Below are 26286 nucleotides of genomic sequence, written 5' to 3'. Positions count from 1 at the left end.
AAACGCCAGCGCTGTTCTCCAGCAGAACCCGATAAATCTGTTCAGCCAATCGGCGCACGGTATTCGGGTCAGGTGACGCAACACTGCTGGCTCTCAAATGGCTCCATTCTCCCTACAAAGTGCAGCACGTAGGTCTTAAAATAAAGGCTACTGCATCCAAACCGAGCTCAGTGAGTCTAACAGAGAACCACTCTGGATTCAGCCATGTGAGCTCAATTCGTACTGGATATAAAGCACAATATTTGGGTGGAAAAGACAAAATTTTATAACTCACATAGTGCACTATGTAGGGAGCGGTCAGCCGTTTGAGATTCAGCCTTAGAAACACCCACCTTGTGTTTCCACTCACTGGCCACTTTATTAGAAACACCCGCCTTGTACTTCCACTCACTGGCCACTTTATTAGAAACACCCGCCTTGTGCTTCCACTCACTGGCCACTTTATTAGAAACACCCGTCTTGTGCTTCCACTCACTGTCCACTTTATTGGAAACACCTACCTTGTGCTTCCACTCACTGTCCACTTTATTGGAAACACCTACCTTGTGCTTCCACTAACTGGCCACTATATTAGAAACACCTATCTTGTACTTTCATTCACTGTCCACTTTATTGGAAACACCCACCTTGTACTTCCACTCACTGGCCACTTTATTGGAAACACCCAGCTTATACTTCAGACCCCAAACATTTCTTGGCTGTTCCTGCATTTAACCTGTGCATGTTTGATTGACCTGCTCCTCTAAAATCCACCGACAGTAACTCTACCTGGTCTAAATGACTGTAATCCCTCATCAGGTCGTTCCTGTTCAAACGTCTTATCTCAGCCCCATTCCCTCCGCTGCTTCCAAGGTCCTTCGGTTCATCCGAGTGGAATAACTCCAGAGTCTGAGAGGGTCAAAAATAGCTCCGAAATCGCCAGTTTGCTTGTGATCTATTCTCAGCTGCTCTCATACACGCCCGTCCCGAAGCGTCTCGCAGCTAAATTGTGTTTTGCATGGTTGCATTGCAGAATTGGGAACTGGGTAAACTTTTGGATCCCCTAGTGAGATTCTATATTGGAGTTGTTATTAATTTTTTTTCTCTCAAACTTTCTTGCTGTTGTTGACACTTTCCGGAAAACCCTCAGCTCCGAGGGAGCGAAGTGGTTTGGCTTTAATTAGAAACTATTTTTTCAATAATTTTAGGCCCTAATAGAATCGCTGGCTTTCATCGTATGGTAATGCATCAGTTTAGCCAACTGAGCTACCAGCCTGATCAATGTGTCTACATTTGGGGGATGTTTAGCATAGAGTTATTCCATTTTTATTATCATTAACACATTGTGCTTTCAATTTCTGGCCACTTTATAAGAAACACCTATCTTGTACTTCCTTTAACTGGCTAATTTATTCAAAACAGAAGGTTTCTAATAAAGTGGCCGGTTAGTGTTAGACAGAAGGCCCACTCACTGATCACTTAATCAGAAACACCTATCTTCAACTTCCACTAGCTGGCCAATTCATTAGAAACACCTACCTTCCACTGACTGGCCACTTTATTGGAAACACTCATCTTGTGCTTCCACCAACTGGCCAGTTTATTAGAAACACCAACCTTGTGCTTCCATGAACTGGCCATTTTACTGGAAACTCCTAACTTGTGTTTCCACTAACTGGCCGCTTTATTAGAAACACCCAACTTGTGCTTCCACTCACTGGCCAATTTATTAGAAACACCCACCTTGTGTTTCCACTAATTGGCCACTTTTTTAAAACATCATCTTGTGCTTCCACTAAATGGCCACTTTATTAGAAACACCCACTTTGTGCTTCCACCAACTGGCCACTGTATTGGAAACACCCAGCCTATACGTCTACACACTGGCCACTTTATTAGAAACCCCTACCTTGCATTTCTACTAACTGACCGCTGTATTAGAAACACCTTACCCAAAAGTGGCTGTGTGGTCAGTATATAGCCACTGATGAAGGACTAGAGGACACAAACCGTGAACTAACAGATGAGCTACAGTCTCTAACTGAACACATAAGAACTATAAAAGAGGGGTTTCCAGTAAAGTGGCTGAAGCATCGTACTGGCTCAGAACAAAATCAGAATATAAAATCTTTCCAATTTCATATTCTACAGCTTTATCCTTCCCCGTAAACCCACTAACACCATTTAATCAGTTCAATACTGAACTTTCCCACACGCTGCAGTGTAAATAATATTTTCTAAGAAATATTCAGTCATTTTTTCCCGTCTCTGACTGGGGTTCCTCAAAAGTTCAGGATCTTTTGAAGTGTTTTAAGAATAGGGGATCATATTAAAAGATTAATAAAACATCCGGACCACCAAACGGAATATTTCCCCCGCTGCTGAATATTTGATGTGTGTAGATTGAACATGTTTTGGATAAAAGGCTGTTAAAGGAAGAGCTGCGCGTGAGGCAGATGAAATAAATATCAGGCCGGGTTTGAAATGGAAAACGTGCGGAGATGCAGCAGGTATTTTTAACTGCGGCTGTGCAGGAGCTGAATCTGCTCACAGTCTGAAGGAGTGGAGAGACGCTGGGGTCTACAAAGAGGCCGAGAGTACAAAATCTGAGCTCAAGGTTCAACAACAGACATGCTCCCTCTCCACACTCACACTGTGCATTCTGTAAAAAAACGGACAGTTGTGCGACAATTTTTGTAAAATTGTTGTAAAATTGTGAAATTAAGCAACAGAACACAAGAGAGAGTGTAAAGCCCCTTTTCACCTTTCCGCATGTTTTCTACTGGAAGTTTTCAATGCAGAGTAACACTTCTTCAGCTAAAGCAGGGGGGCTCAGTCCTGGTCCTGGAGATCTACCACCCTGCAGAGCCCCAACCCTAATCTAACACACCTGATCCAGGTAATCAGGTCCTTCAGGGGCATCTGATTGTATGAGCCAAGTGTGTTGGAACTAAACCCCCCGGAGTGCAAGATCTCCAGGACCAGGACTGAGCACCCCTGCGCTAAAGCTATAACAATAACAACAACGAGTGCGTTTACAAGCACTTAATAATCCGATAACTGCAGAAAATCAGATTTTGTCGGTAATCTGATCAACGTGTTCACATGCACTTGAGTAATCAGATAATGGGGAAACTCTAGGTCTACATGAGTCAGACAGTAATCAGATTTCTGCTTTACAACCAGCCAATAAGCTCACAGAAGAAGACGCGACGTAAACGTAAAGTAAAAGTCAAACTTTATGCCGCGGGTTTTTTTTTAATCATCGCACCACTTTACCTGAAAACATGAGCATACGTCATCTAGAAGATGAAGAATATTTAAATCCTTCATTTCGTCAAGGATGTATTTGGTCTCAGCGGCGACGCTGCTTGCTTATTTCCGGTGCCGCCATCTGTGTTTCGCACATGCTCAGATTGAGGAATGAAAGAAATCATTTCATATCATGACAGCGTCAACCAGCACCATCGCCAAAGCCTGCTACAGCTGAGAAATCAGCCTCAATCTCAATATCTACTTCCAAACGAACTGTGGGAAGAGCTGCGCGAGCTAGGCCTGCTAAGATCCACAGCGCTGCGTGAGCCTGCTGGCCGAAAGCGATGCGCGAGAAGGCGAAAGCGAGGCGGGGTGCCCGCTAGGCTAATGGCAAACCCCAGACGACCCAGCCGTTCCATCGCTTCTTCTATCAAACGTTTGTTCCTTGGAGAATAAACTGGACTACCTCCGGATTCAGCGGGCTACCCAGCGAGAGTTCAGAGACTGCTGTGTTTTCGTTTTTACGAGACGTGGATGACGAGCTCAACTCCGGACTTAGCCGTTCAGCTCGACGGCCTGTTGTGCTTCCGTGCGGACAGAGACGCTGAGCTGTGCGGTAAGACTCGAGGTGGGGGACTGTGTGTTTACATCAACTCTCAATGGTGCAGAAACGCGGCGCTAGTCTCTAGTCACTGCTCTCCGCTGGTGGAGTTTGCGATTGTCAGAGCCAGGCCATTTTACTTGCCAAGATAGCTCCCAGTGCTAATGCTAACGCCGCACTGAACGAGCTGTACAGCGCTATCAGCGATCTGCAAAACGCACCCAGACGGACTGTTTATTGTTGCTGGAGATTTCAACCATGCTAATCTGAAGTCCGTGCTCCCCAAATTTCACCAGTATGTGGACTTTGCAACCTGGGGGGCTAACGTGCTGGATCTTGTTTCCCCGGCGTGTACAGGGCTGAGCCCCCCCACGGCTACTCAGACCACATCTCTGTGATGCTCATTCCAACATACAGACCGCTCTTCAGACGTGCCAAACCAGACAAGAAGCAAGTGAGAGCCTGGCCACCAGGAGCTATCTCTGCTCTTCAGGACTGTTTTGAGCACACTGACTGGGAGATGTTCAGAGAAGCAGCAACCTCCGGTGACTCCATCAACCTGGAGGAGTACACAGAATCAGTGACTGGCTACATCAGCAAGTGCATTGATGATGTTACTGTCTCCAAACTCGTCACAACTCACCCTAACCAGAAACCATGGATGACTGCAGAGGTGCGCATGCTGCTGAGAACCTGTGACAAGGCTTTCAAGTCAAGGGACAGAGCAAGCCTCAGGATAGCAAGAGCCAAGCTTTCCCGGGCCATCAAAGAGGCTAAGCGTGCCTACTCAAAGAAAATCCATGAACATTTTCAAAACACTGCTGACACACGGCGCATGTGGCAGAGCGTCCAGGCCATCACCAACTACAAGTCACCTCCACCTGCTTGTGACAGTGATGCCTCCCTTCCAGACGCGCTAAACAACTTCTGTGCTCGGTTTGAAGCACAGAACGGCACGATGGCGAGGAAAACCACTCCTCCTCCAAGTGAACAGGTACTGTGTCTGTCCACAGCTGATGTGCGGAGAACTCTACTCAGAGTTAACCCACGAAAAGCTCCAGGATCTGACAGCATACCGGGCAGAGTGCTCAGAGAATGCGCTGAACAGCTGGCTGATGTTCTCACAGACATATTCAACATCTCTCTGAGCACTGCAGTCGTTCCAATGTGCTTCAAATCCACCACCATCATCCCTGTGCCGAAGAAGTCTCCAGTGTCCTGCCTCAATGACTACCGTCCCATTGCACTCCAGCTTCCTCCTTCACTGGACCCACTGCAATTTGCATATCGCCCCAACCACTCAATAGACGACGCCATCTCCACCACACTCCACCTGGCTCTCACCCACCTGGACAATAGAGACACTTATGTCAGAATGCTGCTCATAGTCTTCAGTTCAGCATTCAACACCATCATCCCTCAGCATCTGATTGGAAAACTGAGCCTGCTGGGCCTGAACACCTCCCTCTGTAACTGGGTCCTGGATTTCCTGACTGAGAGACCTCAGTTAGTCAGGATAGGTAATAACATCTCCAGCACCACCATACTGAGCACTGGCACCCCTCAGGGCTGTGTGCTCAGTCCGCTGCTGTTCACCCTGCTGACTCATGACTGTACTGCAAAGCACAGCTCAAATCACATCATCAAGTTTGCTGAGGACACGACTGTGGTGGATCTGATCAGCAAGAATGATGAGTCAGTGTACAGAGAGGAGGTGCAGAGGCTAAAAGACTGGTGCGGAACCAACAACCTGTCTCTGAATGTAGACAAAACTAAGGAGATGGTTGTCAACTTCCGAAGAGTGCGGGGTGACCACGCCCCACTGACCATCACTGGCTCTGCTGTGGAAATCATCCAGAGCACCAAGTTCCTCGCCGTCCACATCACAGAGAACCTCACCTGGTCCCTCAACACCAACTCCATAGCCAAGAGAGCCCAGCAGTGCCTCTACTTCCTACGGAGACTGAAGAAGGCTCATCTCCCCCCTCCCATCCTCACCATGTTCTACAGGGGGACTGTGGAGAGCATTGCCTGGTTTGCGAATTGCACCGACTCTGATCGTAAGACCCTACAGCGTATACTGAGGACAGCCGAGAAGATCATCGGGGTCTCTCTCCCCTCCATCATGGACATCTACACCACACGCTGCATCCGCAAAGCCACCAGCATCGTGAACGACCCCATCCATCCCTCGCACAGGCTTTTTTCACTGCTGCTGTCTGGCAGAAGGTACCAGAGCATCCGTGCCATCACTGCCAGACTCTGCAACAGCTTTGTCCCTCAAGCAATCGGGTTTTTAAACTGAACTAACCCCCCCCTCCCCACACACACACTCATACACACCTCTTTTGATGCTCTACTTGCACTATCTATCTGGAACATTGTTGCCAATACTGTGTTTACACTGTTTCACTACCTCAGTAACTGCTGTGTTTATGTATGTTATCTGACGTAACTTACAGATCACATCATGTTAAATATGTCTGCACCTTATTCCACAACCTCATGTCCAGAAATCTGTGCTGTGTCGGTGCTGCACTGTCCGATCTGTTTACTGTGTCTAATGTCTGTATAATTTATTGTATTTATTGTATTGTTTCTAGCTTAATTTTTGTTCGCACTGTCTGCACGTTCGCACTTTGTAATTTTGTACTTTTTGTTCCTTGTCGCACCGTGTTGTTCCTGGAGGAACGTAATTTCGCTCCACTGTGTACTTGTACTTAGATGGAATGACAGTAAAAGCCTCTTGACTTGCCTTGACTTGAAATCAGAGTAAGAGTTTCCATGCACTGAGAAATCTGATTACTGAGCTAAAATCCAGCCTCTATCAGATTTCTTATTCAGGTTTCTAGACCTTACTGCGATCTGAGAAATCAGATTGTGCTGTCTACATGACCATTTGAGTAATCAGATAACTGCAGAAATCGGATTATGATCGGATTATTGAGTGCACGTACTGAGTGCACTCAGCGACGAGTAGAGCGTGTATAGCTCACTCAAATGTTCGAGTTTGAAGCAAAAACAAACTCTTCTCAGTTTCAGTTTCAGTGGTTTGTCTGCTGATGATGAGTTAGTGTAGTTAACTAACGTTGACGTGCAGTTTGTGCTTTAAAGTTGCTGCTTCAGCCGCTTTCAGAGGAACAGTTTTCATTTTCTCCCTCAAAAGCTGTCGGTATCTGAGAGAGCGAGAGCTCAGCGTGAGGTAGATGTTCGCTCACTGGAGCCGCTGGTTGTGTAAAACGTCCACAATGGCGCTACGGACCATGGCATCCCAACACGCCCCCTGCTGGTGTGTTTGTGTGTTTAGCTTTTTGCCACCTAGTTTATTGTTAGCGAGCTGTTTTAATATCTCCAGCTGATATGGCTAATCTAGTGTTTTACAGTTATTTTTACCTGAAGGAATTTTTGTCACCATGTCATTCATTCTGAGACCTTCTTACAGTGATTGGCCCTCTTAATGAATGGGCTTCTAGCTGAGGCGAGTTTTTAAAGTATATTTATGTTTTGTGGTTTTGTTTATTTATTTTGATTTATTTATTTTATTATGATTCAGTTTTGTTTAGTTCTTTCATCGTTTGAAGTATACTGCCCGCTTAACCCCTTAAATGGCCACCAGTGGGCCCAAAGTTTTAGTACACACTTCACAACTTGAGAATAGCTTAACTAGTTTGCACTGAAGTCCCTGTAGTTACTGAACTATAAGCTTTAGTGTGTAATGTGTAAAAAAAGTGTAGTGTGCTAAAGAATAGAAGTTGGTTTTTACATATAGATATTCTTATTTGTACATAGAATTAGATCTAAATGGATTCACACTTACAGTTCTGGTGTATAATTTCATTTCAGTTCACTTATTAACTTAATTATAACTTTTCCCAATTTACTCTGCTTACTGGTTTTGACCAAACAGTCTCTAAAGCTTTAAAAAGTTAATGCCAGTTTTATTATTTATTTGTATTCTTCATACAGTTTGAATGAACAGGAAAGGGACAAACTTTAAAATGTTTTTGGTTATGCTAACATACACTATATGGACAAAAGTATTGGGACACCTCCACATTACATATACAGGAGCTTTTATGAATCCCATTCTAAATCCATAGGCATTAATATGGAGTTGGTTCCTCATTCACAGCTCTAACAGCTTCCACTCTTCTGGGAAGCTTTCTACAGATTTTGTGTGTGTCTATGGGAATTTGTGTCCGTTCATCCAGAAAAGCATCTGTGAGGTCAGACACTGATGTTGGATGAGAGGGTCTGGCTCACAATCTCTGTCCTAGATCATCCCAAAGGTGTTGGATGGGGTTGAGGTCAGGGCTCTGTGAGGGCCAGTCAAGTTCTTCCACACCAAACTCACCCAGTCAGGCCTTTATGGAGCTGCTTTGTGCACTGGGGCTCAGTCATGCTGGAACAGGAAAGGTTCTTCCCCAAACTGTTCCACAAAGTTGGAAGTGTACAATTGTCTAAAATGTCTTGGTGCTGAAGCTTTAAGATTTCCATTCACTAGAACTAAGGGTTCTAGACCAACTCCTGAAAAACAGCCCCATATCATCATCCCTCCTCCACCAAACTTTACAGCTGGCACAGTGCAGTCAGGCAGGTAACGTTCTCCTGGCATTCGCCAAACCCAGACTCATCCATCAGACTGACAGATGAGATGTATGAGGGTTTAGATGTAAACAAAATCATTCAGAGTAGTTTTGTGTTCTAGAGAAGCTTACTGAGTCAGAACTGTTCACAGTGGTGGTGATAGGAACCAGATGTCCACCTCTAAAAGCTCCCTCACAGAAAGTTCCTACATGAAATGTTTAGGAATTCACTGCCTGATGTCTGAGACACTGTTTTATGGTTGTTTTGGCAGGATTTTGGTCTTAAACTCCATTCATGGTGGAGGGATACATAATGTGCAGGGTGCTGTGAGGCAAAATAGTCCCCAGACAAAACGTATTATTTCAGATTTTCCACTATTTTACCACTATTTTTGTATTTACAACAAATATAGCAAAGTTTTGATGGCTGTACTGTTATTGTAAAATCTGGAAAACTAAATATAGAAGCACCTTTTATAGTAGATGTGTCCAAACTTTTGACAGCTGCTGTATGTAATATGCGTAAAAACCCTTTTAGCTGAAATGCAGTGATAAACAAGTCGTTGTCAAGGTTTACTTAGAAAATAATGCTGTTGTTTAATAATGCTGCCACCCACATGTACACTAGACTGATTATAGCTTCTGAACCAGCTAGAAACGAGTTTATAACTTGATAATAGATAAGAAAGAAAATCCACTTTCAGTTCACACCAGCTGCACAGAACAATCACGGAATATATTAGTGTCTCCTACTTGTCCCATTCTGTAGGAAATGACTGACCAGACACAGGGTCAATTCAGAAAAAACTGCTTTAATGTACATTCAACATTAGCATCACATTCGTGTCAATGTGAGAATAAAATTCAAAATCATAGATCATATATCTTTATAATAAAGTTCATAAAAATGGCAAATTGTTTTTATGTTCTATAATACAGTTGGATAAAATGCAAAATAATTTATGTTCTATAAAGAAATTAACTCTCTAATGAAGATTCTGAACACTGTAAAAATACTCTTTTATATTTGTGAAAGATGAATTTGTATAATGAAGTTCGTAAAAAAATGGCAAAATAAAACCTGGTCATTCTGTAATGAAGTTCATAAAAAAATCAAAATAGTTTTTTGTGTGCTCTATAATGAAATTTACACTGTTTAATGGAGGTTATAAAAAAATGCAATATTTCACTTATTCTGTAAAAATTCAGTTTGTAAAATGATAAATATTAAAAGTAAAAAAGGCAAATCATTTCTTTTATACTGTATAAAAATACACTGCATAAGTTTATAAAAAACAGCATAAATAATTTCTCATATGTTCTGTATAAAATTTGGGGAAAAAGCTAAAAACTCTATAATAAAGTTTAAAAAAATTTTAGTTTATAGTCTCTCATGAAGTTTGCAAAACATGCAAAAATATTTCACTTATTGTAATCAATATTTTTATGTTCTACAATGAAATTTGTAAAAATAATGTCTCTTGTAGTTTATACTCTATAATGAATGTTAATAAATATGATACTAAACATAACAAACTCGAACTAATTCCATAGTTTCTAAAGAAGTTTTATTCAACCTAGAAAACAAAACAAACGTTTAAAATAGACTAATTAATGTGTTTTATTAGGAGCTCTATATCGATGGGTAAAGGGGGGGTGAAATGATGAGAGTTGATTTTAGTAATCAAGATTATTATATTTTAGATTTAAACTCTGTCCACAGTTTGCAAAGTCAGGCCTTAGTTATCTCACATTAGTTATCCTCATTTTAGTTATCTCACATTATTTATCTCATGTTATCTCACTTGAGTTTTCTCATGTTAGTTATCTCATGTTAATTTTCTGACGTTTTCTAGCATTAGTTATCTAATGAGAGTTATCTTACATAAGTTATCTCACTTTAGTTTTCTCATGTTATTTACCTCAAATTAGTTATCTCACATTGGCTTTCTCACATTGGTTATCTCACGTTAGTTTTCTCACATCAGTTTTCTTACGTTAGTTATCTCAAAATAGTTATCTCACATTAGTTATCTCACATTAATTTTCTCATGTTAGTTATCTCAAATTAGTTATCTCACGTTAGTTTTGTCATGTTAGTTATCTCACATTAGCTTTCTCACATTAGTTATCTCACGTTAGTTTTCTCACATTAGTTTTCTTACGTTATTTATCTCAAATTAGTTTTGTCATGTTAGTTTTCTCACATCAGTTTTCTCACATCAGTTTTCTCACGTTAGTTATCTCACGTTAGTTTTCTCACATTAATTTTCTCATGTTAGTTTTCTCACATTAGTTTTCTTGTTATTTATCTCAAATTAGTTATCTCACATTAGTTATCTCACGTTAGTTTTTTCACATCAGTTTTCTCACGTTAGTTATCTGAAATTAGTTATCTCACATTAGTTATCTCACGTTAGTTTTTTCACATGTTTTCTCACGTTAGTTATCTGAAATTAGTTATCTCACATTAGTTATCTCATGTTAGTTCTCTCATTAATTTTCTCACGTTAGTTATCTCATGTTAGTTTTGTCATGTTAGTTATCTCACATTAGATATTTCACGTTTTCTCATGTTAGTTTTCTTACATTAGACATCTCACATTAATTATTTCATGTTAATTATCTCACATTAGTTATCTCACGTTACACCTAATCTGTTTTGCTTACATTGAACATTATGGGGAAGGACCACCAACATATTTAATATAATTGCAAGTTTTATAAATGTAATGGAAATTGATTTCAACTTTATACCCTCTAGTCTACATTTGGCACTGGGCATTAGGCTTTTGACCAAGTACTCCAGAGCTTCCTATTCTATTGGTCAGTGCCTTTCTATAGAGATTATATAAGCTGTGTAAGCAATGGATGAACTTAAAGTAGCTGAATTCACTCATTGTGATGATACTTTTGGACATCGAGTGCATGTTATGCTACTCTGAATGATTCTTAACAGTTTAGTTACAAAGACATTTTGAAAAATCGCTGGAAAATCTTGAAAGATCATTTCTTAATGTGAAAGGTTTGGCAGAGTCTGGTGAGGTAGGAGAACATGGTTGATTCAGAGGTGTGGACAGTAGATATGTTGACCTAATTAACACAGACACAGCTGGAAAGCCCCAAGCTGAAACTAAACAGGAGTGGGGAAAGGGGGCATACATGCTCCTTCTGACTTACTAAAAAAAACTGTTTACAGCGTTTAGAAACAGGCGAAGCAGATGAGTGTGGGATGAAGTGAAAATGAAGATGGGATGAAGATGAATGGACAAAGCGTCCAGCTTCCAGTGGTGCCATCCACAGCGCTCTAGTCCTCCTCTGTGGTGAAGAGAGACGTCAGACTCTGAGTTAGAATGCAGCTCATTTGAAGGCGGAATCACTAGTATTCCTTGATGACAGTTAATCGCCTAAACGGTAAGCTTGTTACTTAGTTATTAATGTTAAAACTTATTATTAAGTATCTACTATGAATTATTCAATATCTACTATGAATTATGTAATGTCTACTATGAATTATTCAGTATCTAGTACAAAATATTCCATATCTATTATGACTTATGACTAAGATGCACTAAGTATGTACTAAGATGCACTAAGTATATACTAAGATATACAAAGTGTGTAGTAAGATGTACTATGTATGTTTTAAGACATGCTAAGTATGTACTAATATGTACTATGTATGTACTAAGATGTATTAAGTATGTACCAAGATTTATTAATCCTATTTATTAACCAATACAAATAAGATTTAAGTATGTACAAAGATTGTACCAAGATTTATTATGTATGTACTAAGATGTACTAGGTATGTACTAAGATGTACTTAGTATATACTAAGATGCACTAAGTATGTACTAAGATGTATTATGTACCAAATCTGTACTGAGATGTAAGATTTATTAAGTATGTACTAAGATGTACTAAGTATATACTAAGATGTATGACATATGTACCAAATCTGTACTGAGATGTACTAAGTATATACTGAGATTTACTATGTACTAAGATGTACTAAGTATGTACAAAGATGTAATAAGTATGTACTAAGATGTCCTAAATATGTACTATGATGTACTAAGTTGTAATAAGTATGTACAATGATGTACTAAGTATGTACCAAGAAATATTCAATAGCTACTACAAATTACTCAGTATCTATAACAAATTACTATGAATTATTCAGCAAGTAAACAATAATAGCTACAAAAGAACATATCTGTGACCAGAGCGTGGACAGGTCTAAAGAGCACCTCTAAATGAATCAGAATCAGATGGAATACCCTCGTCTGAGCTCTCCTTCCGCTTGGGTTCAGGTTTCAGCATTATGTCTTCAGTGTCTTTGGGCTCTCGGGTGCGATACGTTCCTCTGTGGTGGAACACGCAGCGGAAGAGCACCACACTCAACACCAACAGAATCAGCACCACAGACACACACACACCTACCAAATACCAAGAACATCAGCATTACACACACTTAGTAGTATAGTATACACTCCCCTGGCCAGTTTATCAGAAACCCCCCTCATGTAGCTCCACCTCACTGGTGTACAGTTAGAGACTGTAGATCATCTGTTGAGGCACAGCTTGTGTTAGCCTTCCTCTAGGCCCTCATAGGTGTTTCTAATAAAGTGGCCAGTTAGTGGAAGCACAAGGTGGGTGTTTCTAATAAAGTGGCCAGTGAGTGGAAGCACCAGGTGGGTGTTTCTAATAAAGTGGCCAGTTAGTGGAAGCACAATGGAGGTGTTTCTAATAAAGTGGCCAGTTAGTGGAAGCACAAGGTGGGTGTTTCCAATAAAGTGGCCAGTTAGTGGAAGCACAAGGTGGGTGTTTCTAATAAAGTGGCCAGTTAGTGGAAGTACAAGGTGGATGTTTCTAATAAAGTGGCCAGTTAGTGGAAGTACAAGGTGGATGTTTCTAATAAAGTGGCCAGTGAGTGGAAGCACCAGGTGGGTGTTTCTAATAAAGTGGCCAGTCAGTGGAAGCACAAGGTGGGTGTTTCCAATAAAGTGGCCAGTTAGTGGAAGCACAAGGTGGGTGTTTCTAATAACGTGGCCAAGTATCAACAAATAATTTATCTAACATTTGTAAAATTTTCCTTTGTCAAACATTTAAATTTAAATCCAGTTAAAAATTGAAATGCCTACTGATCCTGTAAAAATATGTCAAATATAAAAAAATCTTACCCACAACAATGGAAATAAGTAGTTCATCTTCTGCTACCTGTGAAACAGCTGAAATAAATAAAGGAAAAAAGATTTAAAGGTCAAATATGTGGTTTCAATAAAAAAAAACATTATTATTATTATTATTATTATATTTCTAGTATTAACAATAGTAGTAGTTCCAGTGTGGTTGCAGTTCAATTCAAGTCAGTTTAGACTTTTCCTCATTTATTATTTTCTGAAGTAATCAAACACATTCAGTGGTGTTGAGGTCTGGACTCTGGGGTGGTCAGTCCATCGTTCAGCTTCTTTGTTTGATGTGTCCGTCTCCTTTTCTCAGTGAGGTTCTTCTTGGTCAGCTACACATCCTTTCAGACCCACAGCGCTGAGTCGTCTTCTCACAGTGGAAGGATGGACAGAAACACCTGTGGATGTTTTCAGATCTGAAGCAGCTTGATTTTCTCCTCTCTCTCAGAGATGAAAGCTTTAAGTGCTGTTTATCTGATGGGGGCAGTTTTGGGGTCGACCAGCTCTTCCAGGTGGTTGTTAGGAGACACAGTTTCTCTGTTTTCGTACTTTAGTTTTAGTGTGTATTTTTATTCTAAATGTGTTAAGGCTATGCTTATAATGTTATCGGAAATTATATACGGTATGTTTTATTTGTTTCAATATCGCTGTTGCTGGAAGAAAACCCAACCTCGTATCTCCAAAATGGTAACTTTACAGGAGAAGGAAAAAACATACTTTACTTTTAATGTAATTTAATGGAAACAGACTTTTTTCCACATCATTTTTGGTCATTTCTTTTAGTCCAGTCATCATGAAATTAACACACAATGTAAAGAACAAACGACTTTTTCAAATTACGTCCAAAACCAAAAACGACAAAAATGGAGAAACGAGATGTTTCTTCCGACAACAGAAATATGCTAATTTAACAACAATACAAATTTTGGACAAAAATTTGCGGAAAGAAGTCATTTTTGAGTGTGATCTCTTACTAACTCATGTTTGCATATGACTGTATATAACTCAAAGCTGATGTTTTGGTTGCTGAGTTTAAGTTTAGGCTTGTAGTGTGTGTGTGTGTGTGTGTGTGTGGTGGTGTGTGGTGTGTGGGATGTGTGGGGTGTGTGTGTGTGTGGTGTGGTGTGTGTGTGTGTGTGTGTGTGTGGTGTGTGTGTGGTGTGTGTGTGTGTGTGTGTGGACACTCACGCATCATGCTCAGATTTTCTTCTGTGGTGAAAAGGGTCCCTGAAAAAGAACAATGTGTCAGAATTCAATTTCCCACATGAAAAGATCTCTTAAGATATCAATAAAACTCGTAAATAAAAGTTGGGGCAGGAGCATGTTTACCACTGTATCACATCACTTTCAATTTTAAAATTTAACACTTAATGTTTTTAACACCACACATCTTCAACTGGAGACCAACAGGCCAGTCAAGCACCCACACTCTCCGATTACGTAGCCATGCTGTTGTAACACATGCAGAATGTTTCTTGGTGTGTCATGTTGAAATAAACATGGACATCCCTGAAAAAGACGACGTCTAGAAGGCAGCGTATATTCCTCCATGCTAAAATGTTGCTTTACATTGATGATTCAAATGTGTACATTGGCGCAATGTGAATGAAATAGGTTACATCAACATAATTACTATGTGTAAATACTTAATATAACTTACTTAATCTAAGACAATGTAACATATGTCATTTGTGTGGAACCGATTCAACAACTTTTTTTTTTCAGTATACCCCCGAATACCACCCCCTCACCCTACTGTCTTTTAAACTTTACACTGATAACAACCTGGAGGGTCCTTTTCTTCATTGACCCAGAAAACACAACTTCCTTATTTTCCTAAACAATCTGAAAGGTTGACTCTTCACACCACAATACATGTTTCCACTGAGCATCAGTCCATTTCAGATGAGCTTTAGCCCAGAGAAGTCGGCGGTGTTTCTGGATGTTGTTGATATATGACATCCACTGTGCACTGTTCAGACTTAACTTGCATTTGTGGGTGCAGTGACGAACAATGTTTACAGACAATGGTTTGTCAAAATATTCCTGTGTTTAAGATGTTTCTAGTCTTAAATTGCTCCTGTCCCAACTAATAAAAACCTTTAAACAGACTTCACTCTGAAAAAGTGCATGGAGACTCACCAGTTACACCTGGAGTAGAAGTCTCTGGAAAAGATAAAGACAAAGTTCAGTTCGGTCATAATTCATCAATGCTAATTATTACTCTCTAAACAGTTGATAATCCAAGCTCCCCACAAATGTGTTCTTTCACAACTGCTGTTGTGAGGCTGGACAAATAGAATGCTGATAAAAATCCCATTCAGCCTAATGAGAAACTGTAGAACAGACTCAGTTTATATCACAATACCTACATTTAGAGTCAGTTATTCATTCAACCTAATTAGAAACTGTAGAACAGACTCAGTTTATATCACAATACCTACATTTAGAGTCGGTTATTCATTCAACCTAATGAGAAACTGTAGAACAGACTCAGTTTATATCACAATACCTACATTTAGAGTCATTATTCATTCAGCCTAATGAGAAACTGTAGGACAGACTCAGTTTATATCCCAATACCTACATTTAGAGTCGATTATTCATTCAGCCTAATGAGAAACTGTAGAACAGACTCAGTTTATATCACAATACCTACATTTAGAGTCGGTTATTCATTCAGCCTAATGAGAAACTGTAGAACAGACTCGGTTTATATCACAATACCTACATTTAGAGTCGGTTATTCATTCAGCCTAATGAGAAACTGTAGAACAGACTCGGTTTATATCACAATACCTACATTTAGAGTCGGTTATTCATTCAGCCTAATGAGAAACTGTAGAACAGACTCAGTTTATATCACAATACCTACATTTAGAGTCGGTTATTCATTCAGCCTAATGAGAAACTGTAGAACAGACTCGGTTTATATCACAATACCTACATTTAGAGTCATTATTCATTCAGCCTAATGAGAAACTGTAGAACAGACTCAGTTTATATCACAATACCTACATTTAGAGTCATTATTCATTCAGCCTAATGAGAAACTGTAGAACAGACTCAGTTTATACCACAATACCTACATTTAGAGTCGGTTACATGCTACATTGCCCTCCAAATGAGGGTCCCATTTCATAGGGAAGATTTCAACCACTGCCCTGTAACTCAGTTCCAAGGGGTAGGGGTAAAAATAAGAAATGGGATTGGGGCTTATCTTAAACACACATAGGGAGGCCTCTTTCAGTTCTTCTGCTTCCAAACTGTGGAGCTCAGTTCACCTTTTACTAGACAGCCGAGCTCAGAGCTCACTTTTAATAAACATCTGAAAACGCAGCTCTTTAACTCAGCGCTTAATTAAAACTCTACGGCTCTTTGGTGTTTATCTTTTTAATTTGATCTGTGTTATTGTCTCATATGATTTTGAATTAATACTCATAGTTTCTTGTATTACTGTTAAGCTTTATCACCTGTCGGTAAAGCACTTTCAGCTGCCACCGGAAACAAGATGCTCTATATTATTATTATATTATTAATATGATATTATTATTGCAAATAATTCTGTGTACATGATCCAGAAGCAGAGCCAGTCCTGCGAATTGTCCTCATATGATCTCTCACAGGCCTGAGTTTCTGGATATAAATTTTAGGAACTTTTCTGCGCCCTGCTTAGATTTTTAAAGAGAAAATTTTAGAAAAACAATGAGTGTATTTTTGAAGGTTATGTAACCTTTTTATTAAGCCTCATTAATGACAAAGTGCGGCTGAACTTTGCTATTTTCATCCTTTTCCCAGCACAGACTTTTTCATTTCTCCTCTATAATAAAGTAATTTAAACTCATTTAACTAATTTAAATTTAAACTTGTGCTTCAGGGTATATTTTGGATTTTCCGCCTGAATTTACATGCCCAGAGGCGAATCATCCAGTAGCTGCATGAAATACATGTAAAGTTTTGGTGCTTTTTTGTAAAAACTCCCCTTAAATTAACAGAAAATGGGTTTTATGATTATAAACATAACACCATATGCTTACAATTTACTGCTGAAAGGCAAAATCTTAGACACTCTGCATTTTTTCTGAAAATCATTTTTTACAGTGCATGTCAATGAAGAGACACCATCTGAGATCCAGTTCATAGCTTTGCTTTTCCGAAAAAATGGGTCATCTTTCAGTGGAAAAAAGTGTTACATTTATAAACCTTTATTTCGTATTTACCCCAAAATAGATTTCAAATGCATATGGTTTATATGTGTGCAATGTATATATTTCTATAACAATTTCCTCTGTCCTCAATCCCACTGTGAATGCCATCACAGTAGAGTTTTATAGACAAGTTCAGACATATTTTTACAAAGATTTTTAAAACATTGAACTTAAAAAAACAGTTTTAGTTTTAGAAATCTGCAACCTCCAAAGTTCAGTCTTAGAAGTTGATTGCATTTACAAATTAAGGCTAATTAAGACTAAGATAAAACTTTTCCCCACATGTCAGACGTCAAGTTTCAGTGTTCTACTGCAGATGTTTTTCTTTTTGTCTGTATTCTGTTCTTAGTGAGGTTCTGAGTTGATGAAAGGAACTCCGTGCCAACTGTTAATCATGGGGGTGGATCTGTAATGCTTTTAGGTTGTATGGCTGGCAAAAGCAGGAAACACTGTATGGGTAACATATGGAAGGGGTAGCATATGAAAGGATAGATTCCAAGTATCAGTGATGTCTAGACATGAAACTGAAACTGAGGGGCTTCAACAGCAGGACAATGATCCTAAACACACCTCAAAATTCACCAAGAACTACTTCAAGAAATGCAAGTTGTTTTGGAAATGGCCCTCGGGGGCACCCAAAAATCACTGAAAATCTGTGGGTAGATCTTAATAATGGTTTGCATGGCAGACCAAGAATATTAGAGAACTAGAAGTGTTGGGCAAAGATGAGTGGGTGAAAATTCCTAAAATGGGAATAGAAAGACTCCTAACTGGCTACAAGCTGTCATATCTGCCAAAGGGTGTCTCATTACAGACTTAGTAGGGTGTCTATACTTTTGTGCGTGCCACATTTATATTTTTCTTATTCTCATCAAATATAAAGTAACTGTGGGGGGCCGGCGCACGAAGCCCAAGCCCCGCCTCTTGGGCTCTGCCTCCGTTACCGGGTTCTGCAGCAGGACAATGATCCAAAACACACCAGCAAGTCCGCCTCTGAATGGCTTAAGAAAAACAAAAGTAAGACTTTGGAGTGGCCTAGTCAAAGTCCTGACCTGAATCCGATTGAGATGCTGTGGCATGACCTTAAAAAGGCGGTTCATGCTTGGAAACCCTCCAATGTGGCTGAATTACAACAATTCTGCAAAGATGAGTGGCCAGAATTCCTCCACAGCGCTGTGAAAGACTCACTGCCAGTTATCGCAAACGCTTGATTGCAGTCGTTGCTGCTAAGGGTTGCCCAACCAGTTATTAGGTTTAGGGGGCAATCACTTTTTCACACAGGGCCCTGTAGTTTTGGATTTCTTTTTCCCTTCATTTATAAACTGCGTTTTGTGTTTACTTGTGTTATCTTTGTCTAATATTTAAATTTGTTTGGTGATCTGAAACGTTTAAGTGTAACAAACATGCAAAAGAATAAGAAATCAGGAAGGGGGCAAACACTTTTTCACACCACTGTATATGAATGTGAAACGTGCCTCATTAAGAGTCCAGCTAAAAGCAGCCTTCAGAAGAGCGCAGTGGTCTGTTGGTCTGTTCGGTTTGAGCTGCGCTACATTATTGATGTGTTTTCCTGTTTCCTCCTGACCAATCAGAACCAGCGTTCCGCTTCTCAGACTGTTTCTTACGTAAGATTTGAAATGGAAAAATGAAAAAACAGATTTTTTATTTATTGTGTGCAGCAGAAACTGATGGCTGATGGAGAGGGAGATGAGTGGCGGGGGTAGAGGGGGCCATTAGGTGTGTGAACCCACACACACACACACACACACACACACACACACACACATACAAATATACACACACACACACACACACACACACACACACACACACACAAACACACACACACACACACACACACACACACTGGGGTGCTGTTAGCCATCCGAACATCTGAACAGTCTGACCCACTTTAAAAACCACACACACCATCAGCTGCTCTCCAGAGGGTGTGTCAGCGAGCCGTCAACTTTTACACCGTTTTACACTATTTTACATGCTTTAACACTGTTTTACATATTTTTACACTGGTTTATATTCTACAGTTTACAGTTTTGTACAATCCTTTACACTGTTTCATACGTTTATACTGTCTTTTACACATTCTTTAATGCTGTTATACACACTTTTACACTGTTACACTCTTTTACATTGGTTTACACTCTTTTACACAGTTAGTTTTTTGCACTCATTTACATTCTTTTACATGGTTTACACCTCTTTTTACACTGTTTTACACTCATGGTTTAACACTCTTTCACGCTGTTTTACAGTGTTACACCCTTTTGCATTCTTTTACACCATTTAATACTGTTTTATGTTCTTTTGAATTCTTTTTCACTGTTTTACACTGTTACACTCTTTCGCCATGTTTACAGTGATTTACACTGTTTTACAATCTTTTACACAGTTTCTTTTCTTTTACATGATTAATACCTTTTTATCTTACAGTTTTACATTCTTTTACACTATTTTAAACTATTTCATATTCTTTTACTCTGGTTCACTCTCTTGTACACTCCTTTACACTTTTTCTCACTTTTATAATGTTTTATGGTCTTTTACATTTTTATACACTGTTTGGATTCTATTACGCTGTTGTACAGACTTTTACACTGTTTTACACAGTTATATACTGTTTAACACTGTTAAACCCTTTTACATTCTTATACGTTATTTAATACTTTATTACATTTATTTTTTATATTTTTACGTTCTTTTAAAATCTTTTACACTATTTTATACTATTACACATTTACATTGTTTTACACTCATTTACACTTTTTACACTCTTTTAAGTAGTTTATTTTTTACACTGTTTTACATTGTTTTACATTTTTATGGTTTTACACTGTTTTACACTCTTTTAAGTAGTTTATTTTTTACACTGTTTTACATTGTTTTACACTTTTATGGTTTTACACTCTTTTACAGTTTTACACTCTGTTACACTGTTTTACATGTTTTCCCATCTCATATCCAGTGTTTATTTGTGTCTTTTTTCCCTGCATCTCTTCAAATGTGTATACAGAACAAAACAAAGTGTGTTTGGGTGTCTGCTGTTAGGGGCTAGCATCAGATGACCAGGTGTGAGATGAGCACCAGAGACGAGTTTTTGTTGTGTTTCAGTGTCAGACCATCTGATTTAAACAGCACAGTAAAGCACAGAGGAATGATAAAGCCACACAATCTCTGATTAAAATCACCACAGCTATCAGAGCCGCCCCACTCACTGCTATCAGCGCTTCTGTGCAATGGTTTAATCAGTCCAGCGGGAACAGGTGACTGTGACCTCTACACACCTACGAACTTTCAGTCCATTCACAATTCACAATGTCCTGTTTTTAAAAGATTAGTTCAAAGCTGGTACCAGTTAATGGTGGAGCCTCAGTGGCCGGCAACTCGCATGGGTTTGCTTTTAGCGCATGTCACGCTAGGCCGTTTGTGATTGGTCATTTTGCATGTCAGTCAAACAGCCCCTTCCTGTCAAAGTTGGCAATTGGAATCTACTCAGTCTGGATTGTGAGGCTGTATTTCATTACTAAACCTGGCACTGTTCAACCGCTGCCCAGAGCGCCCACTAGTGGATTTTTTAGTGGACTGGTAGACTAATCTGTGCAACCCCTAATGTGTAGTAGTGTAACATGGCCCAGCATGCATTAATGATAAACAGTGTAATATCAGTTGTAGTGGTTTAGCGCTGCATCAGCCTGAGCGTTTAAAATAAGCACCTGTTTGGGATAATTGTAGCATTTATTGAGGTGCTGTGTGTAATTTAAACCCATTACAGCAGGAGAGTTAAAACACTCAGCAGCCAATTCTGCCGGAAAATGAAGTGAAGGACCATTTCTTCAAAATTCCTGCATAACTCATCATGGCTGAGATGTAAACAGTCATTCAGAGTGGTCTGATGTGAAATGGTTCACTGTAGAGAAACATAATGACTCAAATTTCTTTATAGTGGTGGTGATAGGAACCAGACGTCACTAGGTGCAGCAATAAGATGATTTTCTTATGTATGAAGATGTTTTAATGTATTGTGAAATACTTTCGCCATGTCTCCCAGCCTTATTGATGACAATAATTTCCATCCACCAGTTTTTATGTGGATTTTGAAAGTTTGCAAAAAAGAAAAACTGAATGGAAAAATCCTGCAAAAACTTTGTTTTATTTTGTTTTCTTAGGGAAATTGTCTGGTGCAGTAATGAGTGTTATGCACAAGCTGCACCCAAGCACACATTTTAATTGGTTTATTCAAACTCTATATTAACCCTTTCATTGCCAGGAAATGCATATCATTTCATAGTAAAGTGAGGAAAATGGGTTTGTTGCCCTGAGGCAACATCAAAAATGATAAAAGATACAGATCAGTAAATTATTAATTTAAAAGGTATTAACCCTCTATTGCATGGTGTTGCCATAAGGCAACAATTACTTCATCTCAATTTTAATAAAAAGCTGTAACACAAAATCTGTGTTTTCCTATTTAATTGTAGAAAAAGGGTCTTTTACTTTGAAAGGACAAACACTTTATGACATCACATGACCAGGAATTCTTATTATGATGTTGTTATTTGCATACATTCCAAATACCAACTGAAACTGTATGAATTTCCAATATTTGTAAATACTGGGTGGTACATTTCACTAAGCATAAGTTGGATTCGTTTGGTCTTGTTTTCAATAAAAGGATGTTTTCAGACAAAAAATTATTTTTATGGTGCTTTTTTTTATTTTACGGTGCTATGGTATGATTGCACGTTGTTGCCATATGGCAACAATTTACCAAATACCCCTCTTAAAAAAAATAAACACATTTTTTTCAAATATTTCCGATATGTAAGCTATTTTAAACAACAAAAACACATTAAAACATTTTTTTATCATGTTAAGTAATAATTCATGCAATAGAGGGTTAAAGGATATATGTAAAAATATGGAGTAAGGTTTTATGGACAGTAAGATTTTAAAGGATCGTGAGTAGCCGAAAATGTAAAACCAACTGAACTTAAAAAAATACAATGTTTTCATTTGTTGCACAACAAATAATAATTTAAACTATAAATAATGGTCAAAACCTTGATAAATCATGGAAAATGAACCATTTTCTGAAGAAAACAAACTGATGACACCAGTAAAACATACTGCATGCTCATGCTAGTGCCGTGGGCTTGTAGGCACTAATATTGTTTACATGTTTATGCCAAATAAACAAAAACAAAAGAATAATCCTAAATAAAACATAATTCTGAATAGAAACCAGTTTAAAAGGACTGCAGTGTTCACTCAAGTGGCTGGTGACACTTTGTTTGTGACTAAGTACATTTATTTCACAGTGTTGCTTCTAGGCAACAAAAGTTTCTACAAATTGTTTACGTGATAGTGAAAAATTAAATTAAATTTTCAAAATTAAATTGAAATTATGAACTTTACATTTATGTGATTCATTTTTTTGAACTGATGAAAAATTATTATTATTTTTTTTTTCTTAGAGAAATTGTCCAGGGCAATAATATTTGTTGTGCACAAGCTGCACCGTCAAAAAAATAAAAAAATAAAAAAAAAGTTTAAAAATGCCCGACAGATGCTAAAGTGGCCAAGCGAACACTTTTATTGATTTACTCAAAATTTTCCCTTCAGTTTTAACCCTTTCATTGTCAGGAAATTCATATCATCTCATTGTAAAGTGAGGAAAATGGGTTTGTTGCCCTGAGGCAACATCGTGCAATAGAGGGTTAACATAATACACTTGCATAAGAAAGGAGTCAAAGAAAAAATCCAAAATTCCAAAAATTAGTTCAAAAATGCTTTAAAGATATAGATCAATAAATTATTAATTTAAAAGATATTAACAGATATATGCAAAAATATTGAATATGGTTTTATAGACTTTGGTCCATAAAACCATTTTAAAGGATTGTGAGAAGTAGAAAATGTGAAACCAACTTCTGAGACTGAACTTTAAAAAATATCCCTGCAGATTTCTTTAAACCCCGAAAGTGAATGAGCAAAACAGAGGAGAAACAGGTTATTAATTCCGTATGAATATGTATGCAACGGAAGTAATGTACAGCAAAAGTGCATTAAATGGATGGAGATATGAGGCAAATGTAATAGAAATCTGTGTTGCTCAAGAAGACTTTCGGTGACGTTGACCTCCATTGTAGCTCCAGTGCAGAACTAAAGAAGCAAACTTCAGACACCAACCATGTCTTGTCTGATCGACTACATGTAGGTTAAGGGTGAAATTGTGTAAATTAGATTTTCTGCAGAACTATTTCTTTAATAATTCTAAACTTCTAAGGATTAACTGCCAGTGAAGAAGCTCTTTGACTAAAGCAGGATGCATTTTTATCTGCATCGGCTCCAGTAATCAACTCTTATATGGGAAGAAAGGGGCTTCAGAAGGATGCGGTGTGTCTTTAAGGGCTCTGAGTGAGGAGCAGATGGAGGCGGCAGCAGCTGATTATTTTTAAAACTCCTCAATTAATAATGAGACACAGTGGGCATGTGAAGTGAGACGATGTGGCAGAAAGGAGCGGCTGACCTGCTTGCACACCTCAAAGTCACCTGCTGAAGTCACTTTATGCACCGGCTTTCCAGGTGGAGGAGCTCCAGACTGCAGCTGAAACTCCAGCTGTACTTCAGAGAAAAGAATCTACCAGTCCAAACGGACCGTCTGTTTCAGTCGGAACAAGGTTTTAATTTTACTGTGTTCACCGTCCACTTTTATCCACATTTTGGGCTGGACATGTGGAATCTGTTCAAAATTGCTTTAATTTTGATGTTATTCAAAGAGAATTCCGCAGATCCGTCAAAAATAATTATAATAATGAAGTAGAAGGTGTTTCTAATAAAGTGGCCAGTTAGTGGAAGCACAAGGTGGGTGTTTCTAATAAAGTGGCCAGTGATTGGAAGCACAAGGTAGGTGTTTCTAATAAAGTGGCCAGTGATTGGAAGCACAAGGTAGGTGTTTCTAATAAAGTGGCCAGTGAGTGGAAGCACAAGGTGGGTGTTTCTAATAAAGTGGCCAGTGATTGGAAGCACAAGGTAGGTGTTTCTAATAAAGTGGCCAGTTAGTGGAAGCACAAGGTGGGTGTTTCTAATAAAGTGGCCAGTGATTGGAAGCACAAGGTAGGTGTTTCTAATAAAGTGGCATGTTAGTGGAAGCCCAAGGTTGGTGTTTCTAATAAAGTGGCCTGTTAGTGGAAACACAAGGTGGGTGTTTCCAATAAAGTGGCCAGTGAGTGGAAGCACGAGGTGGGTGTTTCTAATAAAGTGGCCAGTTAGTGGAAGAACAAGGTGGGTGTTTCTAATAAAGTGGCCAGTTAGTGGAAGCACAAGATAGGCGTTTCTAATAAAGTGGCCAGTTAGTGGAAATACAAGGAAAGTGTTTCTAATAAAGTGTCCATCGAGTGGAAGCACGCGGTTTCTGATAAAGTGGCCAGTTTGTGAGAATACAACATAGGTGTTTCTAATAAAGTGGCCAGTGAGTGGAAACACAAGGTGGGCATTTCTAATAAAGTGGCCAGTTAGTGGAAACACAAGGTCGGCGTTTCTAATAAAGTGGCCAGTTAGTGGAAACACAAGGTCAGCGTTTCTAATAAAGTGGCCAGTGAGTGTATTTGCTGTATATTAATGGTGTCTGTTTGTGATCCGGCCTGCAGCTCCGTGGTTCTGCGCTCTCCTGAGGTTCCTCCAGCAGCGAGTGTGTGAACGCTGAATGAAATTAGTCTCCTCTCGCAGGGCCGGAGGGTGTGTGAGCAGGAACAGCGCTGTGGCTGATAGGGATGTGTTCTCTCGATACCCTCTGGAGACCCAGCACACGGGAACATTTGAGGCCAGCTGTAAGCCTGGTGGAAGTCTCCGGAAGGCTCAGGAGAACGGTGGAGGAATAATGAAGGAGGGAGCGGGGGCGGCAGTGTGTTTTCTCTGCGGTGGATTGCTGCACAGTTAAAGCTTCACATTCAGTGCTGAGGACAGTCCCCACATTGCACCGTCTTACTTTACTGAACTGGACACAGTGCTCTGATCTACACTGACCCGAGGCTTATTCTTCGGGTTATTAACCTTAAGGCTCATTATTTACTAATGACAATAAATGACTTAGTATTTACTTTGCATTATTGAGTGACTAATAATAATGATCCAATAACTACTATGAATGACTTATTCAGTAACTACTGTAAAATGATTGGTAACTACTGTAATTTATTCAATAACTAATATCAATTATTCACGAACTACTAAGAATTATTCAGTAATCATTTTGAATTAATCAGCATGTACATTTTGTAGTAACTAGAATTCAGCATTTACTTCAAATAATCTAGGATTATTTAGTAAATATTGTAAATTATTTGGTCACTACTGTAATTTATTCAGTAATTCATTATTAATAAATCAGTAAGTACTATGAATTATTAAGTGACCATTATAAATGATCCACTATTTTATGTTAAGTA

This window comes from Colossoma macropomum, unplaced genomic scaffold, assembly GCF_904425465.1.
Source record: "Colossoma macropomum unplaced genomic scaffold, Colossoma_macropomum, whole genome shotgun sequence".
In the NCBI taxonomy this organism is placed as follows: domain Eukaryota; kingdom Metazoa; phylum Chordata; class Actinopteri; order Characiformes; family Serrasalmidae; genus Colossoma; species Colossoma macropomum.
This window is presented reverse-complemented; position numbering follows the sequence as displayed.